This window comes from Scyliorhinus torazame, chromosome 4 (assembly GCF_047496885.1).
Source record: "Scyliorhinus torazame isolate Kashiwa2021f chromosome 4, sScyTor2.1, whole genome shotgun sequence".
Taxonomy (NCBI): domain Eukaryota; kingdom Metazoa; phylum Chordata; class Chondrichthyes; order Carcharhiniformes; family Scyliorhinidae; genus Scyliorhinus; species Scyliorhinus torazame.
Genome location: NC_092710.1, coordinates 302,362,368 through 302,372,367, shown reverse-complemented (window position 1 = coordinate 302,372,367; position 10,000 = coordinate 302,362,368). Strand labels below are relative to the sequence as shown.

At 56.9% G+C, this 10,000-nt stretch overlaps 11 non-coding genes and 2 pseudogenes across 11 annotated transcripts in view; all 13 read right to left on the bottom strand.

Annotated features, from left to right (window-relative positions):
- LOC140415323 (5S ribosomal RNA) overlaps nt 1-18 on the bottom strand; it is a 119-nt gene extending 101 nt beyond the window's left edge. The window contains exon 1 of the ribosomal RNA XR_011944435.1: nt 1-18. This exon is cut by the window's left edge and continues 101 nt beyond it. This is a non-coding gene — a ribosomal RNA (5S ribosomal RNA).
- Nucleotides 19-712: 694 nt separating this feature from the next.
- LOC140414304 (5S ribosomal RNA) lies at nt 713-831 on the bottom strand. Its single transcript, XR_011943442.1, has one exon. It is a non-coding gene; the product is annotated as a 5S ribosomal RNA (ribosomal RNA).
- Nucleotides 832-1,521: 690 nt separating this feature from the next.
- Nucleotides 1,522-1,640, bottom strand: LOC140412619 (5S ribosomal RNA). The gene has a single exon (XR_011941808.1). It is a non-coding gene; the product is annotated as a 5S ribosomal RNA (ribosomal RNA).
- A 690-nt stretch (nt 1,641-2,330) lies between these two features.
- Nucleotides 2,331-2,449, bottom strand: LOC140415132 (5S ribosomal RNA). The gene has a single exon (XR_011944251.1). It is a non-coding gene; the product is annotated as a 5S ribosomal RNA (ribosomal RNA).
- Nucleotides 2,450-3,143: 694 nt separating this feature from the next.
- On the bottom strand, nt 3,144-3,262 carry LOC140412608 (5S ribosomal RNA). The gene has a single exon (XR_011941797.1). It is a non-coding gene; the product is annotated as a 5S ribosomal RNA (ribosomal RNA).
- A 694-nt stretch (nt 3,263-3,956) lies between these two features.
- On the bottom strand, nt 3,957-4,075 carry LOC140412595 (5S ribosomal RNA). Its single transcript, XR_011941786.1, has one exon. It is a non-coding gene; the product is annotated as a 5S ribosomal RNA (ribosomal RNA).
- Nucleotides 4,076-4,769: 694 nt separating this feature from the next.
- Nucleotides 4,770-4,888, bottom strand: LOC140412584 (5S ribosomal RNA). The gene has a single exon (XR_011941775.1). It is a non-coding gene; the product is annotated as a 5S ribosomal RNA (ribosomal RNA).
- A 690-nt stretch (nt 4,889-5,578) lies between these two features.
- Nucleotides 5,579-5,697, bottom strand: LOC140415623 (5S ribosomal RNA; annotated as a pseudogene).
- A 690-nt stretch (nt 5,698-6,387) lies between these two features.
- On the bottom strand, nt 6,388-6,507 carry LOC140415668 (5S ribosomal RNA; annotated as a pseudogene).
- A 690-nt stretch (nt 6,508-7,197) lies between these two features.
- Nucleotides 7,198-7,316, bottom strand: LOC140412573 (5S ribosomal RNA). Its single transcript, XR_011941763.1, has one exon. It is a non-coding gene; the product is annotated as a 5S ribosomal RNA (ribosomal RNA).
- Nucleotides 7,317-8,010: 694 nt separating this feature from the next.
- LOC140412562 (5S ribosomal RNA) lies at nt 8,011-8,129 on the bottom strand. The gene has a single exon (XR_011941752.1). It is a non-coding gene; the product is annotated as a 5S ribosomal RNA (ribosomal RNA).
- A 694-nt stretch (nt 8,130-8,823) lies between these two features.
- Nucleotides 8,824-8,942, bottom strand: LOC140414019 (5S ribosomal RNA). Its single transcript, XR_011943166.1, has one exon. It is a non-coding gene; the product is annotated as a 5S ribosomal RNA (ribosomal RNA).
- Nucleotides 8,943-9,636: 694 nt separating this feature from the next.
- LOC140412551 (5S ribosomal RNA) lies at nt 9,637-9,755 on the bottom strand. Its single transcript, XR_011941741.1, has one exon. It is a non-coding gene; the product is annotated as a 5S ribosomal RNA (ribosomal RNA).
- Nucleotides 9,756-10,000: the final 245 nt, after the last annotated feature.

Sequence of the window (10,000 nt, the reverse complement as noted above, 5' to 3'; positions counted from 1 at the left end):
ACTAGTATGGCCATAGGCATCTGCAGCACCGTCTTCTCACCTATTCAAGCTGGCCACGCTAGCACCCTCGCCACTTCTTCTTTCCGGTTGTTTTCAATTTTTTCTCTCTCTTTTTCTACTTCTACTTCTACTTCTCCTCCTCTTTCTCTCCTTCACCTGCTAATTCTAGCCTATATGCCTGATACGCGCTCCCCTTCATGCCGTCCCCACCTAGCTCTCTTTTTTCTTCTCCACCTCCCCAAGGAAAACTGCAAGCCCCGCCCATCTCACACCAGCCTGCCGCCTGCACGCTGCTGCCTTTCCACATTGCAACGCTGCGCACTTCTCTCAGCACAGCCAGCACAAGGGTCAGGCAGGCAATGCAAGCCAGCTCTCTCTTCCTTCGCTTTCCACACCAGCCCCAATGCCACAACTTGCATTCATGCGGCGCCTTCAGGCTAGGAGAGAGAACGTCCTGCCGACACACTGGCTTGCGGCCACACGGGCCAGCTGGCGTGCCCATCAAAGTGCAGCACGCCAAGGCACACAACCGTGCTGCGTTGCAAAGGCCCGGCAAAGCTGCAGCAGCTGAATGGCCCGACCAAGCCGCCTGCCTGAGTTGAGCCCGCAGGCAAGTGTTGGGAGGAATGGCGAGGACGCAGAGAGCAGCAAAAGGTTGGCCTGCCTCTGGTGTGGAGAGTGCTTGGCGTGAGCAGTCTCTGCTGGCCGCAAAAGCCTACTGCACTTGGTATTCCCAGGCGGTCTCCCATCCAAGTACTAACCAGGCCTGAGTCTGCTTAGCTTCCGAGATCAGACGAGATCGGGCGTTTTCAGACTAGTATGGCCGTAGGCATCTGCAGCACCGTCTTCTCGCCTATTCAAGCTGGCCACCCTAGCACCCTCGCCACTTCTTCTTTCCGGTTGTTTTCAATTTTTTCTCTCTCTTTTTCTACTTCTACTTCTACTTCTCCTCCTCTTTCTCTCCTTCTCCTGCTAATTCTAGCCTATATGCCTGATACTCGCTCCCCTTCATGCCGTCCCCACCTAGCTCTCTTTTTTCTTCTCCACCTCCCCAAGGAAAACTGCAAGCCCCGCCCACCTCACACCAGCCTGCCGCCTGCACGCTGCTGCCTTTCCACATTGCAACGCTGCGCACTTCTCTCAGCACAGCCAGCACAAGGGTCAGGCAGGCAATGCAAGCCAGCTCTCTCTTCCTTCGCTTTCCACACCAGCCCCAATGCCACAACTTGCATTCATGCGGCGCCTTCAGGCTAGGAGAACGTCCTGCCGACACACTGGCTTGCGGCCACACGGGCCAGCTGGCGGGCCCATCAAAGTGCAGCACGCCAAGGCACCCAACCGTGCTGCGTTGCAAAGGCCCGGCAAAGCTGCAGCAGCTGAATGGCCCGACCAAGCCGCCTGCCTGAGTTGAGCCCGCAGGCAAGTGTTGGGAGGAATGGCGAGGACGCAGAGAGCAGCAAAAGGTTGGCCTGCCTCTGGTGTGGAGAGTGCTTGGCGTGAGCAGTCTCTGCTGGCCGCAAAAGCCTACTGCACCTGGTATTCCCAGGCGGTCTCCCATCCAAGTACTAACCAGGCCTGAGTCTGCTTAGCTTCCGAGATCAGACGAGATCGGGCGTTTTCAGACTAGTATGGCCGTAGGCATCTGCAGCACCGTCTTCTCGCCTATTCAAGTTGGCCACCCTAGCACCCTCGCCACTTCTTCTTTCCGGTTGTTTTCAATTTTTTCTCTCTCTTTTTCTACTTCTACTTCTACTTCTCCTCCTCTTTCTCTCCTTCTCCTGCTAATTCTAGCCTATATGCCTGATACTCGCTCCCCTTCATGCCGTCCCCACCTAGCTCTCTTTTTTCTTCTCCACCTCCCCAAGGAAAACTGCAAGCCCCGCCCACCTCACACCAGCCTGCCGCCTGCACGCTGCTGCCTTTCCACATTGCAACGCTGCGCACTTCTCTCAGCACAGCCAGCACAAGGGTCAGGCAGGCAATGCAAGCCAGCTCTCTCTTCTTTCGCTTTCCACACCAGCCCCAATGCCACAACTTGCATTCATGCGGCGCCTTCAGGCTAGGCGAACGTCCTGCCGACACACTGGCTTGCGGCCACACGGGCCAGCTGGCGGGCCCATCAAAGTGCAGCACGCCAAGGCAACTAACCGTGCTGCGTTGCAAAGGCCCGGCAAAGCTGCAGCAGCTGAATGGCCCGACCAAGCCGCCTGCCTGAGTTGAGCCCGCAGGCAAGTGTTGGGAGGAATGGCGAGGACGCAGAGAGCAGCAAAAGGTTGGCCTGCCTCTGGTGTGGAGAGTGCTTGGCGTGAGCAGTCTCTGCTGGCCGCAAAAGCCTACTGCACCTGGTATTCCCAGGCGGTCTCCCATCCAAGTACTAACCAGGCCTAAGTCTGCTTAGCTTCCGAGATCAGACGAGATCAGGCCTTTTCAGACTAGTATGGCCATAGGCATCTGCAGAACCGTCTTCTCACCTATTCAAGCTGGCCACGCTAGCACCCTCGCCACTTCTTCTTTCCGGTTGTTTTCAATTTTTTCTCTCTCTTTTTCTACTTCTACTTCTACTTCTCCTCCTCTTTCTCTCCTTCACCTGCTAATTCTAGCCTATATGCCTGATACGCGCTCCCCTTCATGCCGTCCCCACCTAGCTCTCTTTTTTCTTCTCCACCTCCCCAAGGAAAACTGCAAGCCCCGCCCATCTCACACCAGCCTGCCGCCTGCACGCTGCTGCCTTTCCACATTGCAACGCTGCGCACTTCTCTCAGCACAGCCAGCACAAGGGTCAGGCAGGCAATGCAAGCCAGCTCTCTCTTCCTTCGCTTTCCACACCAGCCCCAATGCCACAACTTGCATTCATGCGGCGCCTTCAGGCTAGGAGAGAGAACGTCCTGCCGACACACTGGCTTGCGGCCACACGGGCCAGCTGGCGTGCCCATCAAAGTGCAGCACGCCAAGGCACACAACCGTGCTGCGTTGCAAAGGCCCGGCAAAGCTGCAGCAGCTGAATGGCCCGACCAAGCCGCCTGCCTGAGTTGAGCCCGCAGGCAAGTGTTGGGAGGAATGGCGAGGACGCAGAGAGCAGCAAAAGGTTGGCCTGCCTCTGGTGTGGAGAGTGCTTGGCGTGAGCAGTCTCTGCTGGCCGCAAAAGCCTACTGCACCTGGTATTCCCAGGCGGTCTCCCATCCAAGTACTAACCAGGCCTGAGTCTGCTTAGCTTCCGAGATCAGACGAGATCGGGCGTTTTCAGACTAGTATGGCCGTAGGCATCTGCAGCACCGTCTTCTCGCCTATTCAAGCTGGCCACCCTAGCACCCTCGCCACTTCTTCTTTCCGGTTGTTTTCAATTTTTTCTCTCTCTTTTTCTACTTCTACTTCTACTTCTCCTCCTCTTTCTCTCCTTCACCTGCTAATTCTAGCCTATATGCCTGATACGCGCTCCCCTTCATGCCGTCCCCACCTAGCTCTCTTTTTTCTTCTCCACCTCCCCAAGGAAAACTGCAAGCCCCGCCCATCTCACACCAGCCTGCCGCCTGCACGCTGCTGCCTTTCCACATTGCAACGCTGCGCACTTCTCTCAGCACAGCCAGCACAAGGGTCAGGCAGGCAATGCAAGCCAGCTCTCTCTTCCTTCGCTTTCCACACCAGCCCCAATGCCACAACTTGCATTCATGCGGCGCCTTCAGGCTAGGAGAGAGAACGTCCTGCCGACACACTGGCTTGCGGCCACACGGGCCAGCTGGCGTGCCCATCAAAGTGCAGCACGCCAAGGCACACAACCGTGCTGCGTTGCAAAGGCCCGGCAAAGCTGCAGCAGCTGAATGGCCCGACCAAGCCGCCTGCCTGAGTTGAGCCCGCAGGCAAGTGTTGGGAGGAATGGCGAGGACGCAGAGAGCAGCAAAAGGTTGGCCTGCCTCTGGTGTGGAGAGTGCTTGGCGTGAGCAGTCTCTGCTGGCCGCAAAAGCCTACTGCACCTGGTATTCCCAGGCGGTCTCCCATCCAAGTACTAACCAGGCCTGAGTCTGCTTAGCTTCCGAGATCAGACGAGATCGGGCGTTTTCAGACTAGTATGGCCGTAGGCATCTGCAGCACCGTCTTCTCGCCTATTCAAGCTGGCCACCCTAGCACCCTCGCCACTTCTTCTTTCCGGTTGTTTTCAATTTTTTCTCTCTCTTTTTCTACTTCTACTTCTACTTCTCCTCCTCTTTCTCTCCTTCTCCTGCTAATTCTAGCCTATATGCCTGATACTCGCTCCCCTTCATGCCGTCCCCACCTAGCTCTCTTTTTTCTTCTCCACCTCCCCAAGGAAAACTGCAAGCCCCGCCCACCTCACACCAGCCTGCCGCCTGCACGCTGCTGCCTTTCCACATTGCAACGCTGCGCACTTCTCTCAGCACAGCCAGCACAAGGGTCAGGCAGGCAATGCAAGCCAGCTCTCTCTTCCTTCGCTTTCCACACCAGCCCCAATGCCACAACTTGCATTCATGCGGCGCCTTCAGGCTAGGAGAGAGAACGTCCTGCCGACACACTGGCTTGCGGCCACACGGGCCAGCTGGCGTGCCCATCAAAGTGCAGCACGCCAAGGCACACAACCGTGCTGCGTTGCAAAGGCCCGGCAAAGCTGCAGCAGCTGAATGGCCCGACCAAGCCGCCTGCCTGAGTTGAGCCCGCAGGCAAGTGTTGGGAGGAATGGCGAGGACGCAGAGAGCAGCAAAAGGTTGGCCTGCCTCTGGTGTGGAGAGTGCTTGGCGTGAGCAGTCACTGCTGGCCGCAAAAGCCTACTGCACCTGGTATTCCCAGGCGGTCTCCCATCCAAGTACTAACCAGGCCTGAGTCTGCTTAGCTTCCGAGATCAGACGAGATCGGGCGTTTTCAGACTAGTATGGCCGTAGGCATCTGCAGCACCGTCTTCTCGCCTATTCAAGCTGGCCACCCTAGCACCCTCGCCACTTCTTCTTTCCGGTTGTTTTCAATTTTTTCTCTCTCTTTTTCTACTTCTACTTCTACTTCTCCTCCTCTTTCTCTCCTTCTCCTGCTAATTCTAGCCTATATGCCTGATACTCGCTCCCCTTCATGCCGTCCCCACCTAGCTCTCTTTTTTCTTCTCCACCTCCCCAAGGAAAACTGCAAGCCCCGCCCACCTCACACCAGCCTGCCGCCTGCACGCTGCTGCCTTTCCACATTGCAACGCTGTGCACTTCTCTCAGCACAGCCAGCACAAGGGTCAGGCAGGCAATGCAAGCCAGCTCTCTCTTCCTTCGCTTTCCACACCAGCCCCAATGCCACAACTTGCATTCATGCGGCGCCTTCAGGCTAGGAGAACGTCCTGCCGACACACTGGCTTGCGGCCACACGGGCCAGCTGGCGGGCCCATCAAAGTGCAGCACGCCAAGGCAACCAACCGTGCTGCGTTGCAAAGGTCCGGCAAAGCTGCAGCAGCTGAATGGCCCGACCAAGCCGCCTGCCTGAGTTGAGCCCGCAGGCAAGTGTTGGGAGGAATGGCGAGGACGCAGAGAGCAGCAAAAGGTTGGCCTGCCTCTGGTGTGGAGAGTGCTTGGCGTGAGCAGTCTCTGCTGGCCGCAAAAGCCTACTGCACCTGGTATTCCCAGCCGGTCTCCCATCCAATTACTAACCAGACCTGAGTCTGCTTAGCTTCCGAGATCAGACGAGATAGGGCGTTTTCAGACTAGCATGGCCATAGGCATCTGCAGCACCGTCTTCTCGCCTATTCAAGCTGGCCACCCTAGCACCCTCGCCACTTCTTCTTTCCGGTTGTTTTCAATTTTTTCTCTCTCTTTTTCTACTTCTACTTCTACTTCTCCTCCTCTTTCTCTCCTTCTCCTGCTAATTCTAGCCTATATGCCTGATACTCGCTCCCCTTCATGCCGTCCCCACCTAGCTCTCTTTTTTCTTCTCCACCTCCCCAAGGAAAACTGCAAGCCCCGCCCACCTCACACCAGCCTGCCGCCTGCACGCTGCTGCCTTTCCACATTGCAACGCTGCGCACTTCTCTCAGCACAGCCAGCACAAGGGTCAGGCAGGCAATGCAAGCCAGCTCTCTCTTCCTTCGCTTTCCACACCAGCCCCAATGCCACAACTTGCATTCATGCGGCGCCTTCAGGCTAGGAGAACGTCCTGCCGACACACTGGCTTGCGGCCACACGGGCCAGCTGGCGGGCCCATCAAAGTGCAGCACGCCAAGGCAACCAACCGTGCTGCGTTGCAAAGGTCCGGCAAAGCTGCAGCAGCTGAATGGCCCGACCAAGCCGCCTGCCTGAGTTGAGCCCGCAGGCAAGTGTTGGGAGGAATGGCGAGGACGCAGAGAGCAGCAAAAGGTTGGCCTGCCTCTGGTGTGGAGAGTGCTTGGCGTGAGCAGTCTCTGCTGGCCGCAAAAGCCTACTGCACCTGGTATTCCCAGGCGGTCTCCCATCCAATTACTAACCAGACCTGAGTCTGCTTAGCTTCCTGAGATCAGACGAGATAGGGCGTTTTCAGACTAGCATGGCCATAGGCATCTGCAGCACCGTCTTCTCACCTATTCAAGCTGGCCACGCTAGCACCCTCGCAACTTCTTCTTTCCGGTTGTTTTCAATTTTTTCTCTCTCTTTTTCTACTTCTACTTCTACTTCTCCTCCTCTTTCTCTCCTTCTCCTGCTAATTCTAGCCTATATGCCTGATACTCGCTCCCCTTCATGCCGTCCCCACCTAGCTCTCTTTTTTCTTCTCCACCTCCCCAAGGAAAACTGCAAGCCCCGCCCACCTCACACCAGCCTGCCGCCTGCACGCTGCTGCCTTTCCACATTGCAACGCTGCGCACTTCTCTCAGCACAGCCAGCACAAGGGTCAGGCAGGCAATGCAAGCCAGCTCTCTCTTCCTTCGCTTTCCACACCAGCCCCAATGCCACAACTTGCATTCATGCGGCGCCTTCAGGCTAGGAGAACGTCCTGCCGACACACTGGCTTGCGGCCACACGGGCCAGCTGGCGTGCCCATCAAAGTGCAGCACGCCAAGGCACACAACCGTGCTGCGTTGCAAAGGCCCGGCAAAGCTGCAGCAGCTGAATGGCCCGACCAAGCCGCCTGCCTGAGTTGAGCCCGCAGGCAAGTGTTGGGAGGAATGGCGAGGACGCAGAGAGCAGCAAAAGGTTGGCCTGCCTCTGGTGTGGAGAGTGCTTGGCGTGAGCAGTCTCTGCTGGCCGCAAAAGCCTACTGCACCTGGTATTCCCAGGCGGTCTCCCATCCAAGTACTAACCAGGCCTGAGTCTGCTTAGCTTCCGAGATCAGACGAGATCGGGCGTTTTCAGACTAGTATGGCCGTAGGCATCTGCAGCACCGTCTTCTCGCCTATTCAAGCTGGCCACCCTAGCACCCTCGCCACTTCTTCTTTCCGGTTGTTTTCAATTTTTTCTCTCTCTTTTTCTACTTCTACTTCTACTTCTCCTCCTCTTTCTCTCCTTCACCTGCTAATTCTAGCCTATATGCCTGATACGCGCTCCCCTTCATGCCGTCCCCACCTAGCTCTCTTTTTTCTTCTCCACCTCCCCAAGGAAAACTGCAAGCCCCGCCCATCTCACACCAGCCTGCCGCCTGCACGCTGCTGCCTTTCCACATTGCAACGCTGCGCACTTCTCTCAGCACAGCCAGCACAAGGGTCAGGCAGGCAATGCAAGCCAGCTCTCTCTTCCTTCGCTTTCCACACCAGCCCCAATGCCACAACTTGCATTCATGCGGCGACTTCAGGCTAGGAGAGAGAACGTCCTGCCGACACACTGGCTTGCGGCCACACGGGCCAGCTGGCGTGCCCATCAAAGTGCAGCACGCCAAGGCACACAACCGTGCTGCGTTGCAAAGGCCCGGCAAAGCTGCAGCAGCTGAATGGCCCGACCAAGCCGCCTGCCTGAGTTGAGCCCGCAGGCAAGTGTTGGGAGGAATGGCGAGGACGCAGAGAGCAGCAAAAGGTTGGCCTGCCTCTGGTGTGGAGAGTGCTTGGCGTGAGCAGTCTCTGCTGGCCGCAAAAGCCTACTGCACCTGGTATTCCCAGGCGGTCTCCCATCCAAGTACTAACCAGGCCTGAGTCTGCTTAGCTTCCGAGATCAGACGAGATCGGGCGTTTTCAGACTAGTATGGCCGTAGGCATCTGCAGCACCGTCTTCTCGCCTATTCAAGCTGGCCACCCTAGCACCCTCGCCACTTCTTCTTTCCGGTTGTTTTCAATTTTTTCTCTCTCTTTTTCTACTTCTACTTCTACTTCTCCTCCTCTTTCTCTCCTTCTCCTGCTAATTCTAGCCTATATGCCTGATACTCGCTCCCCTTCATGCCGTCCCCACCTAGCTCTCTTTTTTCTTCTCCACCTCCCCAAGGAAAACTGCAAGCCCCGCCCACCTCACACCAGCCTGCCGCCTGCACGCTGCTGCCTTTCCACATTGCAACGCTGCGCACTTCTCTCAGCACAGCCAGCACAAGGGTCAGGCAGGCAATGCAAGCCAGCTCTCTCTTCCTTCGCTTTCCACACCAGCCCCAATGCCACAACTTGCATTCATGCGGCGCCTTCAGGCTAGGAGAGAGAACGTCCTGCCGACACACTGGCTTGCGGCCACACGGGCCAGCTGGCGTGCCCATCAAAGTGCAGCACGCCAAGGCACACAACCGTGCTGCGTTGCAAAGGCCCGGCAAAGCTGCAGCAGCTGAATGGCCCGACCAAGCCGCCTGCCTGAGTTGAGCCCGCAGGCAAGTGTTGGGAGGAATGGCGAGGACGCAGAGAGCAGCAAAAGGTTGGCCTGCCTCTGGTGTGGAGAGTGCTTGGCGTGAGCAGTCTCTGCTGGCCGCAAAAGCCTACTGCACCTGGTATTCCCAGGCGGTCTCCCATCCAAGTACTAACCAGGCCTGAGTCTGCTTAGCTTCCGAGATCAGACGAGATCGGGCGTTTTCAGACTAGTATGGCCGTAGGGATCTGCAGCACCGTCTTCTCGCCTATTCAAGCTGGCCACCCTAGCACCCTCGCCACTTCTTCTTTCCGGTTGTTTTCAATTTTTTCTCTCTCTTTTTCTACTTCTACTTCTACTTCTCCTCCTCTTTCTCTCCTTCTCCTGCTAATTCTAGCCTATATGCCTGATACTCGCTCCCCTTCATGCCGTCCCCACCTAGCTCTCTTTTTTCTTCTCCACCTCCCCAAGGAAAACTGCAAGCCCCGCCCACCTCACACCAGCCTGCCGCCTGCACGCTGCTGCCTTTCCACATTGCAACGCTGCGCACTTCTCTCAGCACAGCCAGCACAAGGGTCAGGCAGGCAATGCAAGCCAGCTCTCTCTTCCTTCGCTTTCCACACCAGCCCCAATGCCACAACTTGCATTCATGCGGCGCCTTCAGGCTAGGAGAGAGAACGTCCTGCCGACACACTGGCTTGCGGCCACACGGGCCAGCTGGCGTGCCCATCAAAGTGCAGCACGCCAAGGCACACAACCGTGCTGCGTTGCAAAGGCCCGGCAAAGCTGCAGCAGCTGAATGGCCCGACCAAGCCGCCTGCCTGAGTTGAGCCCGCAGGCAAGTGTTGGGAGGAATGGCGAGGACGCAGAGAGCAGCAAAAGGTTGGCCTGCCTCTGGTGTGGAGAGTGCTTGGCGTGAGCAGTCTCTGCTGGCCGCAAAAGCCTACTGCACCTGGTATTCCCAGGCGGTCTCCCATCCAAGTACTAACCAGGCCTGAGTCTGCTTAGCTTCCGAGATCAGACGAGATCGGGCGTTTTCAGACTAGTATGGCCGTAGGCATCTGCAGCACCGTCTTCTCGCCTATTCAAGCTGGCCACCCTAGCACCCTCGCCACTTCTTCTTTCCGGTTGTTTTCAATTTTTTCTCTCTCTTTTTCTACTTCTACTTCTACTTCTCCTCCTCTTTCTCTCCTTCACCTGCTAATTCTAGCCTATATGCCTGATACGCGCTCCCCTTCATGCCGTCCCCACCTAGCTCTCTTTTTTCTTCTCCACCTCCCCAAGGAAAACTGCAAGCCCCGCCC